Source organism: Elephas maximus, chromosome 8 (assembly GCF_024166365.1).
Source record: "Elephas maximus indicus isolate mEleMax1 chromosome 8, mEleMax1 primary haplotype, whole genome shotgun sequence".
In the NCBI taxonomy this organism is placed as follows: Eukaryota; Metazoa; Chordata; class Mammalia; order Proboscidea; family Elephantidae; genus Elephas; species Elephas maximus.
Window position 1 is genome coordinate 90,819,779 of NC_064826.1, and position 20,660 is coordinate 90,840,438.

Below are 20,660 nucleotides of genomic sequence, written 5' to 3' on the forward strand. Positions count from 1 at the left end.
CTGCGTGCCTCTGGAGAACCACCATTTGTGATGAAAATACGCCCGGCTTATTCGTGGCCCTCTGGTAATGCTCATCAAAATAAATGGCCTTATGTTTTTGAATTGCAGCAGGTCAGAAAAGGCAGTCTTAGTTTAACTCAAATGTCAACACCTTGCTAAGATTAGGCTATACTTTCAAAGCATTAGGCTCATAATCATTAAAGTTAATGTATTCATTAAATTACAGATGTATAACACACATATAGGATGGTGCCAGGCATGGATCTAAACAGTTTACAACTTGTAACTTAAATTACACATGTAATCCTCTATAAGGTAGCTACTATTATTATCAGCATTTCACATTTGAGGAAATGAGACACAAAGAGTTTTAATAATTTGGCTCAAAATCACCCAGCTGGAAAGGATTGGAGCAGGAATTTGGACCTAGGCAACTTAGCTCCAGAGTCTTCCCTCTTAACAAGGAGTTTTAAGCCAAAAAAAAAATCCACCATTTTTAGAATGTAATTGCCATTTCTATGACCATAGGGTCTGATAAGCACCCAGCATTTTCAACCGAAATAGCACTTGACCAGTTACAGTGTTAGCTTCTTACACATCTCTTCGGGAGATGGTTGGAAACCTTTAGTGATTGATAAAAATAAAAGACTGACTTGTGTTTTGTTTTTATTATTATCAGACTAAGGTTTAAAAAAAATTACACTAAAAAACTTTGAACTATTCAAAAATGGAAGCTCCCCCATCCCAAATACTTTACTGAAATACTACACAAGCTAAAATCCTCATAGCTTTCTTATACATCTTAAGATGTCATTTTCTGAGTCTGGATAAATCTGTTTGGAGAGAATCTGTGTTACGTGAACACGATGATGCTTATTCTTTATTCCTTTGTCTCCTGACTCAGAAACCATTTCAGTTTTGCATGAGTTTGTGCCATATTTCCTTAGCTATTCCCTAAAAGCTTCGTGAATTAGAGTGTTTAAATTTTTAAGATTTAAGTTCACTTGGCTCAAGGTGAAAATCTCTTCAGGGATTTAACGTAAATCGTATTTAACCTAAATCGAAATAGTGACCTCTCTTACATTTTGGGAAGATTTTAATATCCATTAACAGAGGCCTTAAAATAGCTTGTTTCAAGCCCCTCAGAGAGTGAATCCTTCCTTAATCCCTGCTGCATTAAAGGTTTTCACTTCCAATAATGTTAGTTAACCTGGTTTTGTGAACATCTGACCATTCCAGCTGCAAGATGCAGACACGGAAGACTAATAACTTAGATTTATCCAGTCTATGTATGTTTAAAACTTACCTCATTGTTTCCCTAAAGTAAAGACCTCCTAGTACAAATACAAAACTGATGCAAACTGAAGAAAAAAAAATGTTTTTGTTTGTGGCAGAATTTTCCTTTTGTTCTCATTCTAATTACAAAAAAAAAAAAAAATTACAAAGGTAGTATTTTTTCATTAAACACATTTTGAAAAGAAGAAAACATAGACATTGTCTTTCTTTACAGTGATGTCCCGGGCACTGGAATTTTTTAATGCCTTGTAAATCTAGTATGTTTATAATTTTGGATCCTGCTTTTTTTATATAGCATACTATAGCCCAGTTATTGGACACTCTTCACAAATGTCACTTTTCATTTTTACAGAAGTCTGTGTCATAGTTGCTTAGCTATTCCTTAATGTTGAGACATGAATGATACCTTCCATTTTTTAATATTTGAAATGATGCTGCTATGAATGGCTTTCCGTATTCAGGATCATTTCCTTAGGATAGTTTCCCAGAAATTAAATTACTGAATCTTAAAGGGTATTAATATTTTGAAGTTCTTCATACACATGCCAAAATTACTTTCTGAGATGATTTTAACAATGTACATTATCTGGCAATTTCCTGCCTATGTTTGATATGCCTTTTAGTGTGTGTGTTTGTGGCTTGTTTAGCTTGTGCAGTCTGGGAAAACATGGAGTTTGAGCAGATCTATTGTTGCACAGTGGAAAGACAGCTTGGTCCTTGGAGTCTTAAGACCTGGCTTTTTGTCCTGGCTCTACTACTAACAAGGAGCCCTGGTGGCGCAGTGGCTAACGCGCTCGGTTGCAAACCAAAAGTTCAGCAGTTTAAATCCACCATCCGCTCTACAGGAGAAAGATGTGTCAATCTGCTGCCATAAAGATTTACAGCCTTGGAAACCTTATGGGGCAGTTCTACTCTGTCCTATAGGGTGGCTAAGAGTCGGAATTGACTCGAGGGCAACAGGTTTGATTTTAGGTTGCTACTACTAACTAGCTGTGAGAATCTGGGCAAATCACTTACCATCCTGCTCTTTGTAAATGGAGAGACCAGGCCAGACCAGACACATGTGTTTATTTATAACCTTTGTTGAGTGCTCTCTATGGTGCTTGGTACTCATTTTCAGAGATATCAGAAAATGTGAATGCAGGGTCCTTTCTCAGAATATTACAGTCTAGTGGGGGCAGGGACAGAGTACCCAATAAGCAAGGTACACATGGGCTTACTCATGCTTACTTACTAACCTGTAGTGCACAGTTTCACCTGTTTCACATCTTTAATGTGGAGAAACCCATGTGCAATTACTGACTACAGGTTACTAAGTAAGTACAAGTGAACCCATGGTAACTTGCTTACTGTAAGCCTGTGCATACCTTGATTATTGGTTAATCCACTCCTGGGGGAAAAAACGAAGCAAAACCCATTGCCGTCAAGTCGATTCCGATGCATATCGACCCCGAGTGGGGGACAATTCATAGAGGTGGTGTCACATGAAGTTTAAAAACACAAACTCTGGAGGCAGCTGGCTCTGGAACGCCCAAGCAGGTCCAAACATGATTTGAGGGAACGGAGAGGGGCAATAGTGGTTCATGGGTGGGGCTGGAGAAGTTTCCCTTGCCAGCAGGGACTTTCGTGGTTTGAACCTCCCACAGGCACCAGGGGAGGGAGCAGGCGAACTTTATCACCACCCTGAAAGCTATCAGCAATTAAACGCCGAAATGGAGTCAAACTCTGGTGGCAAAAGAGTTAAGCGCTCCCCTGCTAACTGTAAAGGTTGGGGGTTCGAACACATTTCACGGGAGAAAGACCTGGTAATCTGCTCCCATAAAGATTACACCCTAGAAAACTCTAGGGGACAGATCTATTTTGTCACAAGGGGTAGCTATGAGTCGGAATTGACTCAATGGCAGCTAACAACAATACAACATGGTTCTCTGACGGGCAAAGGAAATCCAAGTACCTTTCTTGAAAGGAAAAACGGAGAACAAACTCTCCCTCTGTGGACCCTACTCCTGCCCCCACCCCTTTTTCTGCTCTACAGCATTCAGCACTGGACTACATTAGCTCTACCGCTGATCACTGCTCCAACTGCTCTCCTCCCACTCATCGTCAAAGCAATGGCAATGAGCCTTTCTCGCCAACTATTCCTCAGAAACTGCTCCTGTCTTGGTGATCGCTGACTTCCATTTGGTAAACCCTGTGCACCCCTCTCAGTCCACATCAAACTTGGCGTATCAGCAGGGTTAGGCACGGTTGAACAACCTTCCACTTGTTTTCCAGGGGATCACATTTTCCTTCTCTGTCTCTTTCTTTAGTTCCTTCTCAATTTCCTGACCTTAGTCATGGTTGGAAGAAGTCCCTGGGTGGCACAAACAGTTAAGTGCTCAGCTGCTAACCAGAAGGTTGGCAGTTCCAGTCCACTCACAGGTGCTTCAGAAGAAAGGCCTAGTGATCTAAGTCCAAAAAACCTGCCATTTAAAACCCTGTGGAGCTCACATCTACTCTGACACGTATGGGGTCTCCGTGCGTTGGAGCAACTCGTTTGGTTTCTTGGTTTAATGGTACTGGAGCCTCTGCTATTCTCCATCTACATTCACACTCTTGCTGTCAATTCCATCCACTAATAATAGCTCCCAGTGTTATATCTTGGGCACCTGCCTCTTCCAGAACTCCAAGTGTGCATGTCCAAACACTTAGTCAATGTTAATATTCTCAAAATGTCATGCCTGACCTTCTCTTTCACTCTTGCCTTTCTAGTAGTCTTTTTCATCTCATTTAATAGAAACTTCCTCCGTCTAGTTGCTCAGGTCTAGAATGGTGCCATTGTTCTGGAGTCCTCTTTTTCTCTCAAACTTCATATCCAACTTACCAGCTAATCCTGGATGACATGGACTCTACTTTGAAATAATATTCAGAATCCAGCCTCCTCACCACCTCCACTGCTGTCACCCTGGTCCAAGCCACCATCCTGTCTTTACCTGGAATTTTGCAGGGGCCTTCTAACTGATCTCCCTGCTTCCACCCTTGCTCTCCTACGGTCCTTCTCAAGACAGCAGCCAGAGGGATGCTTTTTAAAATGGGTTCACATCTGGTTTCATGGCACCATTTCCTTCTCTGATTCCTGACTCTCCTTCTTCCCCTGCTACTCCAAGTGAATGAAGACTTACTGCTGTAGCTTGGATGACCTCTTGCAAGCTTTGAGGCTAGATGAACACCAGAAACTATTGCCCTGAAATAATCTTTAAAGCCTAAATCTCAAACTGAAACTTTTCCCGGAAGCCCACTTTGTACCAAACAACAGTTAAGCTCATTTAATAAAGTATGTCTGTCTTGAGCATTGTGCTCTTTCAAAGATTTATCTATGCAGGATCAAACTGACAACAGCATCTTGAAAGGTTAGATGAGAAGCTTAGGGGGCAGTGACTATATGTTGATGGTGGTGGAATAATTTGGAAAGGAAAAGCGAGAATGGTTACACAACTTGAAGACTGTAAACAATGTCACTGAATTGTACACGTAGAATTTATTGAAATGGTATATCCTTTGCTATGTATATTTTCACAAGATAAAATTAAAGTAATTTTTTTCTTTTTGTTAATATTTTATTGAGTTATGGTGAAAGTTTACATGGAAAATTAGGTTCCATTTAAAAAATTTCTACACACATTGTTCAGTGACATTTGTTACATTTTTCACATTATATCAACATTCTCACTATTTCTATTCTGGTTGTTCCATTTCCATTATTCTTGCTTTCCTGCCCCCTCTTTACCTTCTTATCTTTGCTTTAAGGTAAATGTTGACTGTTTGGTCTCAGATGATTTTGTTTTGTTTTTATGTAAAAGAAACACAGTACTCAAAGGTGATATTGTTTATTTTATGAGCCAATCTATTATTTGAAAGGTGGCCTCTGGGAGTAGTTTCAATTTGAAGTTTAAAGTGTATCTCAGGGCAGGAGTCTTGGGGGCTCCTCAGGTGTCTGTTGGTCCAGTAAGTCTGGACTTTTTTTTTTTTAAGATTTTGAGTTTTGTTCTATGATTTTCTCACACTCTATCTAGGACCGTCTGTTGTGGCCCCAGCCAAAACGGTAGGCAGTGGTAGCCGGGTACTATCTAGTTCTTCTGGTCTCTGGATAGGTGAGGCCGTGGTTCACATAGGCAGTTGGTTCTGTAGACTGGTTTCTACTTTGAGTCTTTGGCTTCCTTCTTTCTCTTTTGCTCCAGACTAGTAGAGACCAATAGTTAAATTAAAAAAAAAAAAAAGAATTCATATCATATCAGTCTCTATACAAAACCCTGCAATGGCTTCTAATGACACTCAGAGTAAAAGTAGATGGTCTTACATTCTCCCATAAGGCCCTAGGTCATACCACTCTAGCCTCTCTTGATCTTTGCTATTTCTTAAAAATGCAAAGATCCTATCTCGGGGCCTTTGCACTTGCTGTGCCCTCTGCCTGGAATATTCTTCCTCTAGATATCAGCATGGCTCATCCCTCATCTCTAGTCAGTCTTTGCCAAAATATTACCTTCTCAGTGGGGCCTTTCCTGACCACTGTTTTAAATTGTGACCTCTCTCCCTGTCATCCTGTGTCATACATTCTTGTTTCATCTTACTTAAGAACATATATTACTTTCTAAAATAAAACGTAACTTACTTATTAGTCTTCTTTATTGTCTGCTCTCCAAAAGGGTTGGGACTTTTGTCACTTGTTCACTGCTTTATCCTGCTGGCCTAATACAGTGCCTGACACATAATAGATGCTCAATACATATTTGCTGAAGAGAGGGAGGGAGGGAGAGAAAGAAGGAGGGAAAAGAAAAGCAAGGGAAAGAGAAAGAGGCAATGAGTCCAAGAATAATTTTATTGCGTTAAAACAGAGCTGAGGTCAAACGGATGAGGTCATTACAGACTGAACTAGGTCTTCTTCTGGGGTGTTCATGTTTGCACATTAGCATGACGGTCTCAGAGCAGGTGGTGGCAGTTAAATATGTCAGCTTCAGTGAACATTAGAGACTCTGACATTCCACTCGGGAAGGGGCAACAGAGCCAGATACTTGGCGTAAGGCTGGTCTTCCAACACATAAATATGGAGACTTTGAAAATCCCAGTCTCCACTCATACAAGAGACCAGAAATAAACTGAGACTCACATTTGGCATGTACAGCCATCCATATTTCAGAACTACTGAGTTTTAAAATATTCCAGGAGCTATATTGGGCAGTGTCATTGCACAGCTGTGAAGGGAGTTGAGGACTGTTTTGTTTGGGTGATTGTTCTCTGTAAAAAGCACCGTAGGGGATTTGAGATATGTTTAGATATTGAGAAATTTGGGGGAAAAATTTAATAGGTGCGCCTGCAATTTGCAAGGGGGCAATTTGCATGCAGAAATCTGCTACAAAAAGACCTCTTAAAAATCTTAAAAAGTAAAGCTGTCTCTTTGATGACTAAGGTGCCCCTGACCCAAACCGTGGTATTTTCACTCGCCTCATATGCACGCAAAAGCTGGACAATGAAAAACGAAGACTGCAGAATTAACACATTTGAATTATAGTGTAAGTGAAGAACATTAGAATATACCATAGACTGCCAGAAGAACAGACAAATCAATCTTGGATGAAGTACAGCTGGAATGCTCCTTAGAAGCGAGGAAGGCAAGACTTTGTCTCGCTTTCTTTGGACACATCATCGGGAGGAACCAATCATTGGAGACATCATGTTTGGTAGAGTAAAGGGTCAGTGAAAAAGAGGGAGACCCTCAATGAGATGGATTGGCACAGTGGCTGCAACAATGGGTTCAAACATAGCTATTGTGAGGATGGTACAGGAACAAACAACTTTTCATTCTGTTGTACATGGGGTTGCTATGAGTCAGAGCTGACTCGACAGCACCAAACAACAACAACAAAAGGTGCACCTTATACCAAGTATTGCCAAAAAAAAAAAAAAAAAAACTGGTAGAAAAGCAGCTTGATGCTCTGTTTGGTACCCACTCTAGTTGTGCTCTATAAACTGCCATACTGCAGTAGGACAAGGACATGCAAGTTGGCAAATTTAAAGCCTTAGGCAGAGATTTCTCAGGTTCAGTCGCTAAGGGAGAAATACACTTGAGTTCTACACAGTTGAGTACTGTAAACCAGAAACTGAGCGTCTTTGGCTTTTGTAATAAATTCCATAAGCCAACCATTTTGAGCACTTACTTGGCCAGAGTGGATGTCGGCAAGGAAAATACAAAGAAGAGCAGATGAACACGGAATGTGAGAAGCCAGTGACAACGTAAGGGAAAATAGCAGCTAAGAACTTTGTAATAGCTGCTGCTTTCTTAAAATTTGCATTGTTCATTGGACCTTAGTTTTACAGTGGTTTACCTAAAATATTGCAAAGAAATTGTAAGTGGCTTGATTTGACGAATGTTCCATTCTCTTAAAAATAGCCCTGCCATATTTTTTTAAACTCGGCATTCAAGAAATTCAACTAAGATTTTTTTTAAGCTCTGGTTTAAAGAGATGGATTATTACACTCTGGTACACAATATTTTTTTCTCTTTTAAAAACTGCACACAAAATAACAAAACAGCAAAAATAAACAACTACTACATATGGACAGGTGAGTGTGTGGAATGCTTATTGCTGTTAGCTGCTGCCAAGTCAGCCCCTGACCCATGGTGACCCCATGGTGACCCCATAGACATGCACAATAGAACAAAATGCTGACCAGTCCTGCACCAGCCCCATTATCAGTTGCAGATTAGACTGTTAGAATCCATAGGGTTTTCACAGACTTATTTTCAAAAGTAGGTCACCAGGTTTCTCTTCCTAGTCGGTCTTAGTCTGGAAGCTACACTGAAAGCTGTTCAGCATCATGGCAATACACAAATCTCTGCTGCCAGATAAGTGGTAGCTGCCCATGAGGGGTGTTGGCCAGGAATTAAAACTGGGTCTCCTGAAGGAAAGGCAAGAGTTCTACCACAGAACCAACATGCAGCTTAAAAAGTCATTCTCTATAAGGTGAAATACCTTCTGTTTCAACATCCAGGCAGCCTGTGAGAAATAGCAATAGTTAGCCAAAATGTCGACATCGGCCTCCGTGAAACAGTTGGAATAATTACAGTGGAAGGACAGCCATTATGACATTGCATAATCAACCCCAAAAGTATCAGATTATCTATTTGCTTCTAAACAAGGTATGCTAGCCTGGTTTAGTGAGACCACACAGTCCCTTGGGTTTGGGCTGAATGCTTTTGGAATGAGGTGAAGTGAGCTCGAGGAGAGGCAGTAAGATCTATCCTTCAGCCCTTTTGTGTCTCTCTTATATGGAGAGTGGCCATCTGTCCGTGAAGAACAATTGCAGCAGCAGCTGAGCACGTGTGCCCTCAGAAACAAAGGCCTCTGCTGGGACCAGAATGCGGCAGGCTTGAGGGTCGCCGGCTGTTTTAGGAGTGAGCCAGGTCGGTCAGGTCATCGACACCTGACGCTCAGGTGGTCTCAAAGCCAGGATTACACAGCGTCGGCCAGCACGTTGGCTGGAAAGAGAGCGAGCTCCCACCCTGGCCTTTCTTATTTCATTAGCAGTCATGAGAATGAGTTTGCAGCTCAGTCATGTCTCTTTGTAGTCTTCCTCCTCTTTCAGGTCTGAAAACCACAAGCCATGAATATTGTAAACATTCACGGGGCAGTTCTTAGGGAGAGCAAGGAAGATTTACTTGGCAGTATAAAAAAGTGTGCGGAGTACATAGATTCAAATAGGCTCGGTTTAGTAGCGTTTATAAAAGGAAACCAACTAACCCTTGGATTATTCAACAATTTGGGCTATTTTGCTTAGCATTTCTGGCTATTTCACTTGTTGACAGGAATAGAGAACCAGATCTAGGATGCCACAGTGAAAACCAGAATGGAAGCGCCTCTGCCTCCTTGTCCACCAAAAAGCCAAACCAGTGCCTTTGAGTTGATTCTGGCTCATGGTGAACCTTTGTGTTGCAGAGTAGAACTGTGCTCCATAGGGTTTTTAATGGCTGTGACCTTTTGGAAGCAAATTGCCAGTGCTTTCTTTCAGGGTGCCTCTGTGTGGATGCAAACCACCAACCTTCTGGTTAGTAGCTGTCTTAAGGGCTCAGCGTCTCCAGCTTCCTGATTATCTGCCCATATGTCCCCATCCCAAGTTTTAGCATCCCATTTCTTCCCAATCAATGACCTCACTTTAACTTCAGACACCTCTCGAGGTTGGCAATTGAGCTGGCGTAATTCAGCCACTCTTACAATAAGACTCTGGGTTTGGTTTTTGGCAATTTCAGGTCTGTTACTACAAGAAACAAGGCTTTCTTTCAAAGCACAAGTGGAAGCCTTGAGGTCATTTATGCAGCACTTGAGCTTTGACTCTGAAGCCCTGAGCGCATCTTGCTTTCACCAGCTTGTCTCGCAAAAGTAGGACCAACCAACCAGCTTCCTTATACTTCTCATTCTGACAGAACTGTAGAAAGATACCACACATGTGTTCATCCAGAGCCTTGCCTTTCACCAATACCTGATCTACTTGGTGGTGATATTTTGCGTATTTGTATCGTCTCCTCACACCATGGATTAGCAGTGCCCTTTTTACTGCTGGAAGCAGAGTCACAACATCTTTAAGACTAACCAGACTTGAGAACCAATTTAGGAAACTCATCCTACAATTTTGTTTCTCTAGAACCATTCTAGGTACCAAATGTCTTAGGCTGTGTTCTCTAAATAAGCAAAACCACCAAAGCATATAAATACATAGAAAGAAAGATTTATATCAAGGAAAAGGCTCATGTAGTTGTAAAGGCTGGAACGTCCAAAGTCCGTGGATCAGGATAGAGGCTTCTTCTTTCTATTCACACAGCTGCAGGGGCTGGAGAACCCGAGATCGGCAGGTCAGAGGGCAGGGCTCCCATTCACAGGCTGTGAAGATCGAGAAATCCTAAGATCCACAGATAAGCTGATAGCTCAAGTCCCAAGAACCGGCGGTCAGACGAACAGGAGGCAGCCGCAGGATCCAAAGTGAGCAAAAAGCCAGAACATCTGCTTATATTCTGATGCAGGCCACACCCCCAAGGAAACTCCTCTTCAGTTGATTGGCTACTATATTCCATCATGGGAGTGATCACATATAAACACTGAGACTCATGGCCCAGCTAAGTTGACACACAATCTTAACTATCACAGTAGACGAGTGTTTAAACATTTGAGCCGCCTATGGACTCCACCAGTCCCCTCAAAATCCACGTGGTAAGCCCTTCAGGTATATATAAAAATAAACCAAACCCATTGCCATTCAGTTGATTCCAACTCATAGTGACCCTACAGGACATAGTAGAACTGCCCCATAGGGTTTTCAAGGCTTAATCTTTACAGAAGCAGACTGCCACATCTTTCTCCCAAAGAGCAGCTGGTGGGCTCAAACCACTGACCTTTTGGTTCACAGCCAAGCACTTCACCACTGCACCACCAGGGTTCCGTATATCCAAAAAAACCAAGCCAAACCCCATTGCCATCGAGTCAGTTCCGACTAATAGTGACCCTATAGGACAGAGTAGAACTACCCCATAGGGTTTCCAAGAAGCAGCTGGTAGATTTGAACTGTCGACCTTTTTGGTTAGCAGCCGAGCTCTTAACCACTGGGTCGCCAGGGCTCCATGTATATATATTTAGATACTGAAATGTTAGATATTAAGCATACATTCAGTATATCTATATCCAGCCATTGAAAGTATTGAATTGTGACCCACAAAGAGTAAATACAAAAGGAATGAACAGAGTCATTCCTACCCGGGACTTAGTGAATGACTGCAGCATTTTGCTAACTGTCGCTGAACTCTGCAGTATTTAATGCTTTGTCTCTTTGGAGAAATACTGAGCAGTCCAGAATCATAAGCCAACCTCAGACATATGTGTAGCAAGTGAACTGATGGCCTAAGCGTGGGCGGGGGGGGGCGGGGGGAGGAGTGCACTCTGACTCTTTTTAAAGTTAGAAGTGATTTTAATGGAAGGTAGGAAAAATAAAAAGGCTTTTAAAAAGTAGGCATGTTGATTTTTCATTCACCAAAATTTTCCGGAGTGCCAAGCCAGTGTTGGTGTCATGCTAGCCACTGGAGAGAGAGCTGATGAAGAACTACAGGCAGGACCCCGTCTTCAAAGTCTACTAAAACCAATGTAGGAACAGAGAGGAGGAATGAGCCCCTGTGTCAGTGGGCTGCTGGTCACCACCACTGCTGATCTCCTGTGACTGGAGAGCCAGGGATTTCCATGACAAGAACATCAGGAGGCTGGATTCTAGTCCCCAGGACACACCTGTTAGGACCTCAGTTTCCTCACCTCTAAAATGAGAATAATGACACCTGCTGTACCCACCTCCTGGAGGAAAGATATAATCTACTCCACAAATACATGGTGTTATTTTAATATTATTTTTAAAAACTCATGGCCATTGAGTTAATTCTGACTCATAGCAATCCTATAGGACAGAGTAAAACTGCCCATCGGGTTTCTAAGGCTGTAATCTTTATGGAAGCAGACTGCCACATCTTTCTCCTGTGGAGCAGTTGGTGGGTTAGAACCACTGACCCTTAAATTAGCAGCCAAGTGCTTAACCACTGTGCCACCAGAATTCCTTTTAATATTTTTCTAGTCCCCAAACCTGGCTGCATCCCCTAGGGCCTGCTCTGAGGCTAACACTGCTGCCAGGTCCCAGTGTTTCCAGTGCCCTCATGAGATACCAGAAACCAGACAGCTTGGTAAAAATGAAACCCCAAAAGTCACAGTCCCCGGACTTCATATTAGAGGTTAGCAAGTAAATGTACTAGATGAAGAGGCAGTGATGATAATAATCCTCTATAGTGGTCCTTTGACATGTATTATAGCTGTGAACATTCATTCATTCATTCTTTCAGCAAAACTTACTAAGCACCCGCTTTGTGCCAGGTCTGATGCCTAACAGAGGGGTTTGGATTGTGATGAAAAGCACACACAGTGCCTGATCTCATAAAGCTAACAGTCTAGGAGGGGTCTCCGAGAATCATTTTGAAGTCATACTGATAGATGTATGGTTACAAAGGCTCAAGCTGGCTAGAGAAACGTGATGGGAGGTGAGGCCGGAGTGACCGCTCCTGTAGGCCATGGTATGGATATTTGTCTTTAGGTTAAGAGTCAATGGTGGTTTTAAGAGATATGATAAGAGGTGGGAGTAAGGGTGGGCGCAAAAAGACACATGAACACATTTTGTGTTTGAAGAGACTATTGATTCCTTCTTTGAGGGGAAGCACATTAGAATCCCCAAAAGATTTTTTTTTTAAATATATAAATATCAAAGTCTGGTCCCCATCCCCAGAAATTTCTGGATTTACTCAGTCTGAGGCAGAGCGTGGGCATGGTTGTTTGTATGTTGTTCTCCAGGTGGTTCTAATTATCAACCAAGGTTGACAGCCACTGGTTCAGTGGAAAGCATAGAAGAAGGGTCCTCAAAGTGTGGCCCCAGGACCATCAACATCAGCATCACCCGAGAACTTGTTAGAAGTGCAGATTCTTGCACCTGATCTCATACTGATGTAATCAGAAACTCTGGCAGTGGGTCCCAGCAGTCTGCGTTTTAACAAGCCCTGGTGGTGCAGTGGTTAAGAGCTCGGCTGCTAACCAAAAGGTTGGCCGTTTGAATCCACCAGCCGCTCCTTGGAAACCCTATCAGGCAGTTCTACTCTGTCCTAAGGGCCGCTATGAGTCGGAATCAACTTGATGGCAATGGGTTTGGTTTGGTTTTGGTAGGTGATTCTGATGCCTGCCCAAATGGGAGAAGCACTGGTTGTAGGGGGTTGCAGGCAGGAAAACCTAGAGTCTAGATGGGTTCTATGTCTGGTTATGGAATAGCTCTAGGATGGCGGGCAAATCTTTGAACTTCTCTGCCCTCCGGCTTCTTCACCTGTAAAAAGAGGAGATGGGATTGGATGGTCTCAAAGCTTACCTATGATGTTAATGATCTACCATCTATGTACAGTACAACTAATAAACTCTTTATAATTAACTTTTTAAAAATCTGTATTTTAATATGACAACTAGAACATAATCATTGTAGGAAACCTGAAAAATACAGAAGGAATAAAGAAGAAAACAGTTGTCAACTAAAATTTCTCCACCTGATAACTGTTGTTTATCTCCAACAGTTTAGTGTGTTGGAGGTATTTTGGTGTTTTTTTTCTGATATTATCTCTGTGCATCTACTTACGAGACAGGGAATCATATTGTACACATGGTTCAGGAGCCTATTTTTTGTTCATTTAATTTTTTTAAAAGTGTTTACTTTGTTTCCTCAAATAAAACATCCGTAGAATTCTGACAGACATAAAATTGCAAGAAGTGAACAGTCTTCATCCAATTATTGTGAAACAAAATTGCTCCCAAAGTGTAGCAATGTGGAATTTTTTTGTTGGGGAAAAAAAAAATCTGAAATTTCTCTACAACATACAAAGTAGGGCTATTCTAGTTATACTACCATCCTGATTGGAATTCTCCCTGTTACTAAGGCAAAGTATCTCCACTCTCCTTCCCAGGTTCTCCCCAATTGTATCATGTGATACATTCTCACAGTCAGTATTGCCACTTGCTTGTCTCCCATGAGCCCTCCATTTCTGCCTCTGGCTGCTCTCTGGTCATACCACTGACCTTCTAATAGCTAACTTCAGTGGATTCTCTGCACGCTGTGTGACCTCACACCTCTGCAAGAGTATGACCCAGTAGATTGTTCCTTTACTTCCTTCTCACCTGTCCCCAAAGCCTTTCTTCTGGTCAGGGGCAATTCTCTTTCCTTTCAAGTCTCCGCTTCCTTCCCTACATTGCTCCTGGGCTATCTTCTGCTGGCCTCCCTTATATAGGAGCATTTTCCAGGCTGCTACTTCTTTTTTTGTTGTTTTTTTAAACTGTATTTTAGATGAAGGTTTACAGAGCAAATTAGTTTCTCGTTAAACAGTTAATACACATTGTTTTGTGACATTAGTTGCCACCCCCACGACATGTCAACCCTCTCCCCTTCTCGACCTTGGGTTCCCTGTTACCAGCGTTCCTGTCCCCTCCTGCCTTCTTGTCCTTGCGCCTGGGCTGGTGTGCCCATGTAATCCTGTTTTGTTTTATGGGCCTGTCTAATCTTTGGCTGACGGGTGAACCTCAGGAGTGACTTCAGTACTGAGTTAAAAGGGAGTCTGGGGGCCATAGTCTCGAGGTTTCTCCAATCTCTGTCAGACCATTAAGTCTGGTCTTTGTGTGTGTGTGTGGGTTTGAATTTTGTTCTACTTTTTTTTTTCAGGAGCCTTTCAACTAACAGCATATCGGGGGATATCCTCCCATCCCTAAAAGTTATTTTAATCACTATTGTTACTATCTACATAATATTCCATTATATGTCTATACCATAATTTTTGCTTTCCCTACCTTGGTTATTTAAGTTTTTCTCACTTCTTGATATTATTATTAAGGTAGATACCTATGTCTACCATATCTATATCCCTGTCTGTATCTATTTAAATTTTTGTCTATAGACCAACTTAAGAGAACCCTAGAAGTAGAATAATTAGATCAATGCACATGAACTTTTTTGTGTGTGTGGGCTTTAGGTGAATGTTTACAGAGCAAATTAGTTTCTCATTAAATAGTTAATATACAAATTGTTTTGTGACATTCTTTGCCAAATGCATAGTGTATCAATATTCTCTCCTTCTCTACCCCGGGTTCCTTGTTTCCATATGTCCAGTTTTTCTGTCCCTTCCTGCCTTCCTGTCTTTGCTTTGGGGCTGGTGTGCCCATTAGTCTCGTATACATGGATTGAACTACGAAGCACTTTCCTTGCATGTGTTATTGTTGGCTCTAGACCCATTGCCTTTGAGTCAATTCTGACTTATAGCAACCCTATAGGACAGAGTAGAACTGCCCCATAGGGTTTCTAAGGAGCGGATTTGAACTGTTGATCTTTTGGCTAGCAGCCGAGCTCTTGACCACTGTGCCACAAGGGTTCCTTGTTGGCCCTATAAAAAGAACAAACAAACCTGTTGCTGTTGAGTTGATTCTGACTCATAGTGACCCTAAAGGACAGAGTAGAACTGCTCCTATAGACCTGCCTAATCTTTGGCTGAAGGATGAACCTCAAGAGTGACTTCAGTACTGAGTTAAAAGGGTGTCTGTGGGCCATACTCTCAGGGTTTCTCCAGTCTCTGTCAGACCAGCAAGCCTGGTCTTTTTTTTTTTTGTAAATTTGAATTTTGTTCTACAGTCTCCTGTTCTCTCTGGGACCCTCTATTGTGATCCCTGCCAGAGCAGTCAGTGGTGGTAGCCAGGCACCATCTGCACCTGAACTTTTTGAGGCTTTTGATACATACCACCAACTTTTTTTTCCCAGCCACAGCCAATTTACACAAACACCAGCAGTATTTAAAACATTCTCTTTACTACACCCTCACAAACACTCCTAGCATTGAGTTTCATTTCATATCCTGCCAGGAGGTATTACTGGAAAAAGGTTCTTGCCTCTCACTGGTCAAGAATGAGCAGGTAAGGCACATAGTTTTCCACAGGAGCAAAACTTTATCGAAGAGGCTTGCAAGCAGAGACGAGGAGGGCCTAGAGCAACGCTTACCCTCATCTCACAGAACAAAAGACAGGCACGTGTTTTTAAAAGTTCTTGGGTGGGAAAAGATTCATGTTTATTCATAGGCACAGGCGGGGATATGTTAACTAAGGTGTTCGCGCAGCAGCTTTCCAAGATGGCTCCTGTCCTGGAGGCCTCTGGGATTCGTAGCAGGACTTATTATGGGGTGTCACACCTGCACAATCTCTCGCTCCCTGAGTTCGATTCCCCAGCTAGGGCTGTAGTCCCTCACTGCCCCTGGTAGATGGTCACGGGTGGATGTTCTGTGCATGTCCCTGGGACTGGTTTTCTCCGGCTGCTTCTGAAAGGCAACTTTAAAGAAGTTTGCGGGCTATTTTTAGATAACCTGCCCCATTGTTCTGGGGAACGGCTTTGTTTCTGCACCCTGGCCTGTTTCTTGTTACTTTGTTCGCAGATTTGGGGGCCTCTCCGTACCTTGTCTTACTGAGTCTCTAGGTTCCACACTCAACCGCCTATTACCACCCTTATAATACAGTCTATTTCTCTTTTACTTGTTTCTCCTCTAACCACACCAGTCTTTTCACTCTTTTTCAAACAGACACCCTCTGATATCAGGGCCTTTGCTCCCTGTCTTAGAGGCAGCAGAAGCCTGCGTCGGCAGGGGAGTGTTTGTGGCAGGGGTGTAGCTCGCGCCATCAATACCAAAGTGGGGCTCAGTGAAAGGGGCAGGAAACCTACAGTTAGAATAGCTGGGAGGGACCGTCCAGAAACTGACCACGACACTATTCAATCGGCCCTCTTTAAAATGCAGCACTGCAATTCACCTGAAATCTAAAGAAGAACTGCTGATGGTGACTGATGGTAAATCATCTTCTCTAGAAATTGGTACTAATGAGAGAAATTGTCATCCCCAGAGGCCAAGACATGACTGGAGGTGAGGGTATTTCTCTCTCTCCCACCATCCATTTTTTCTGGGCATTTTACATGTATACAGCCTCTCAAAGAGCTTGGTTTTCCCATGTCCTCCTTGCCATTGACTAATCCTTGCCTCCTTGTCACCTGACAACCCTTTATCATCTTCTCATCACCTGATTCCTCCTTAGATCTATGAACTTAATAATCAGAGAGAGAAAGAAGGAGAACACAACAGGCCTTATAAAATAGAATCCCAACCCTGATATATAAAAACAAGGAAAAGGGAAGTGGTGAGTTTATTTCACCATTTGTTTTTAGTCCCACCTACTTCCAAAAGTATCTTAAGCGTTGCCTTTCTTGGCAGAGGGCCCCAGGGAGGACAAAACACCTTCTCTTTAAAAACCAGCTCATGGAACACCAGCCCTGTGAGTTGTTAACAGGTTAACAATGGAGAAGAGAGTAATTCCAGCATTCACCCCTAAAAAACAAACAAACCAAACCAGGTGCCATTGAGTAGATTCTGATTCATGGTGACCTCATGCGTGCCAGAGTAGAACTGCACTCCATAGGGTTTTCAAGGGCTGTGACCTTTCAGAAATAGATCACGAGGTCTTTCTTCTGAAGCACCTCTGGTGGATTAAAACAGCCAATCTTTTTGTAAGTAGCTGAGTGCTTCACCATTTGCACCATATTTTAAATGTGAATATCATTGGGATGAGAGACATCTTTACAGGGTGCTTAAAAGACTAGACCTAGTTAGTTATTCCTAGGGACTAATCTCAGCTTTCCTTCTTACCAGCTCCATAACCTTGGGTAAGTTATTTAAATTTTCAATGCCCCCTGTTTCCTAGTCTGTAAAATGGAGATAATCATGAAAGTACCTACCTCATAAGGTTGTATGAGTCTTAAATATATTGATTAGCCTTAAACTAATCAGTATATGCAGAGTGCTTAGTACAATGCCTGGCACATGGTAAGCGTGCCGTATTTGCTGTTATTAATTTATCTCAGTTATTTTCAACGGGGGCCAGTTGTGCCTCCCAAGGGACATTTGGCACTGTCTGGAGTATTTTTGGTTGTCACAACCTGGGGGGAGGGGCGTTACTGGCATCTAGTGGGTAGAGGCCAGGGATGCTGCTAAGCATCCTACAGTGCACAAGACAACCCCCACAACAAAGAATCACGCCATCCACGATGTCCAAGGTTTGAGAATCCTGGATTTAAACAGCATGTGGAAGCCCAGAAAGGTGCTTTATCTAATGAATTATAGATAAAAATAGGTCAGATAAAAATTTCAGTTAGAAAAATTCTGTCAACAAATTTATTAAATGCCCACTGTGTATAGAGAACACTGTATTAGACGCTGTGGAGCGCATAAGAGAAACCAAGGTACTATCCTTGAGGAGCTTAAAGAAGAGTTCTCTGTGATTGGGCTATTTAAGAGGGAATTTTTTCCTAAGGGATTTTTGTTGTCATTTTTCCCTTAATAAGGGGTGATGTAGGGTCATTCACACTACTCACAATAATGCCCTCCTAAATGCCAGCACTTACATTTCCGTGTAAAGAAGCATCTTAAGGGAACACTGTGTGGTGCCCTCATGTGTCTGAATGTGTCTTGTGTTTGGGTAAATGCGATTGAACAAATATCTGAAACAAAGAAATCACTGTCACAAATAGAAATAAAAATTACTTGTTATATGTAAAGGCACATACACAAGAGAAAATATGAAATCTCCTCATCTCCAACCACTCTTATACCAAAAAGAGTGTCCCCCTTCTTGCCCACTTTGCATTAAAAGAATTATTCTGTCAGATTCTAAAACTGTGTGTTCATATAATTAGCCTAGTGCAGAACACAGAATTCATTCTCACACAAAATGGCTCCTTATCAAAAGGCCTCTCTTGATTTGTTAGCAAGAAGGTTTGGGAAGGGACCCTTATTCCTCCTCTTGTTCTTTTTCCTCTAGGCTGAGGATTAGAAGTCTTTTCGAAGCATACCATGTCTTCACTCAATCTCTGTCAGTGGCAATTGTCCTTCAAGTCTGGGCAATGAGAAGGAGGGTGAAGAGTCTGGGGGAGCCCATCAGGAGAAGAACATACCCCAAGGTTCCAGTCCTTTGAAACTGACCATGGGATAGGTGATCATAAGATGAGGCAGGAAACCCCACACCATGCAGTCATCTTTGCACACCTTTATCCACAACCCTGACTTCCTACATGTAAAGGTTTATGTCAATTCATATTTATCCAGTGCCTACTACGGCAAGAGAGCTGTGGTGGTGCAGTGGTTAAGAGCTACGGCTAACCAAAAAAGGTTGACAGTTGGAATCCAACAGCCGCTCCTTGGGAACCCTATGGGGCAGTTCCACTCTGTCTTATAGGGTTGCTATGAGTTGGAATCAACTCAACAGCACTGGGGCTATGGCAGGGGATTTTATGAAACACTCTCACAGGGGAAAACAAAGGTGAATTAGACGGAGAGCCTGTCACAAGGAGTTCCTGGTCTGGCAGGGGAATAACATGTGTTATAAATCACTCTAATACAAAGGAGAAAGTGATGCATGCAAAAGAAAAAAATATAGATAAAGCATTATGGTATTTCAGGGTTTACTCCCACGAGGAGTATGGGGAAGTCTTTTTTGGAGAGGAGGGCCTTTGAGTTAGAATGTGAATGTTGGTGAAAATGTAGGCATGTTGAAATGATGCTGGGGTATTCTAAAGAACAGAGCAAGCTATCAAGGTAAAAAGTTGATTATGTTAGAGAAGTTCCTTTTTTTTAGTTAGTTTGGTTTTGTAGGATTTGTGGGGTGAGTGTAGGAAAATAAGATAAGCTGCATCGATTGGGACCAGCTCATGCAGGACCCGCAATGCCAGAACATATATAAGCCATGAAGAATCACTGAAGCTTTCTGAGCAGACGCGGGAGTAAATAGACACTAGATGAGGAAGGTGGCTGTGCGGCTGTGCGTAAGGTGGATTGGAGAGAAGATGCGGGTCTGAGTTATTGTGGGGCATGGTGAGTAAGGAGAGGCAGGCTTGACCAATAATTTGGGTAAAGCATTTGGCAGGACATGATACAGGTGGGCTTCCTTAGAGAGGCAGTATAGGATCATGTTTAGGAGCATGAACGCTGGACACAGATTCTGGGTTTCTATCCTGGCTCTTCTTTTAAATCAGCTGCATATCCTTGGACAAATTACTTTACCTCTGGTGCCTCACTCTCTTCATCCAAAAAAATGGGGATAAAAACTTTGTTCCTTGTATACAGGTACTGGAGTCCTTGGGTAGTGCAAAAGTTTAATGTACTCAGCTGCTAACCAAAAGGTTGGCACTTTGAGTCCACCCGAAAACACCTCAGAAGAAAGGCCTGGTGATCTACTTCCAAAAAAACAGCCATTGAAAACCCTATGGAGCACAGTTTTACTCTGACATATGTGGGGTCGCCATGCATCAGACGTGACAGCAACTGGTTTTATACATGTGCTAAAGATTAAATAATAAGTACATTTTTAACACATTCTGACTAACAGATGTCATAACAAAAGTTATTGTGCTTGGTAGCTCCATATAAAAATTGGCTGTTGTTTTTATTGAGGGCAACAACGGAATGAAATAGGAGGATGGACTTCTGACCAAGTTGGAACAATGTGGTGATTGCCAGGAAGAAAGAACTACACAAGGAAATGATTTATCATTTTGTTCCTTTCCACAAAGCTGCTTGTAGGGGCTGGAATGTGGTACCGTGTCTAAGTGGAGGATGGTATGAAATACATGGACCACCCATCTATGGAACTGTCCCGCCATCTACATTCTTCTTGCTTTCTAGTTTCAAAAGCATTGATTTCACTGTCTGGCAT

General features: G+C 42.2%; 1 protein-coding gene across 1 annotated transcript in view; it reads left to right on the forward strand.

Annotated features, from left to right (window-relative positions):
- The window catches only part of CHN2 (chimerin 2), a 359,388-nt gene that overhangs the window by 293,148 nt on the left and 45,580 nt on the right, over positions 1 to 20,660 (forward strand). The window lies entirely within an intron of this gene.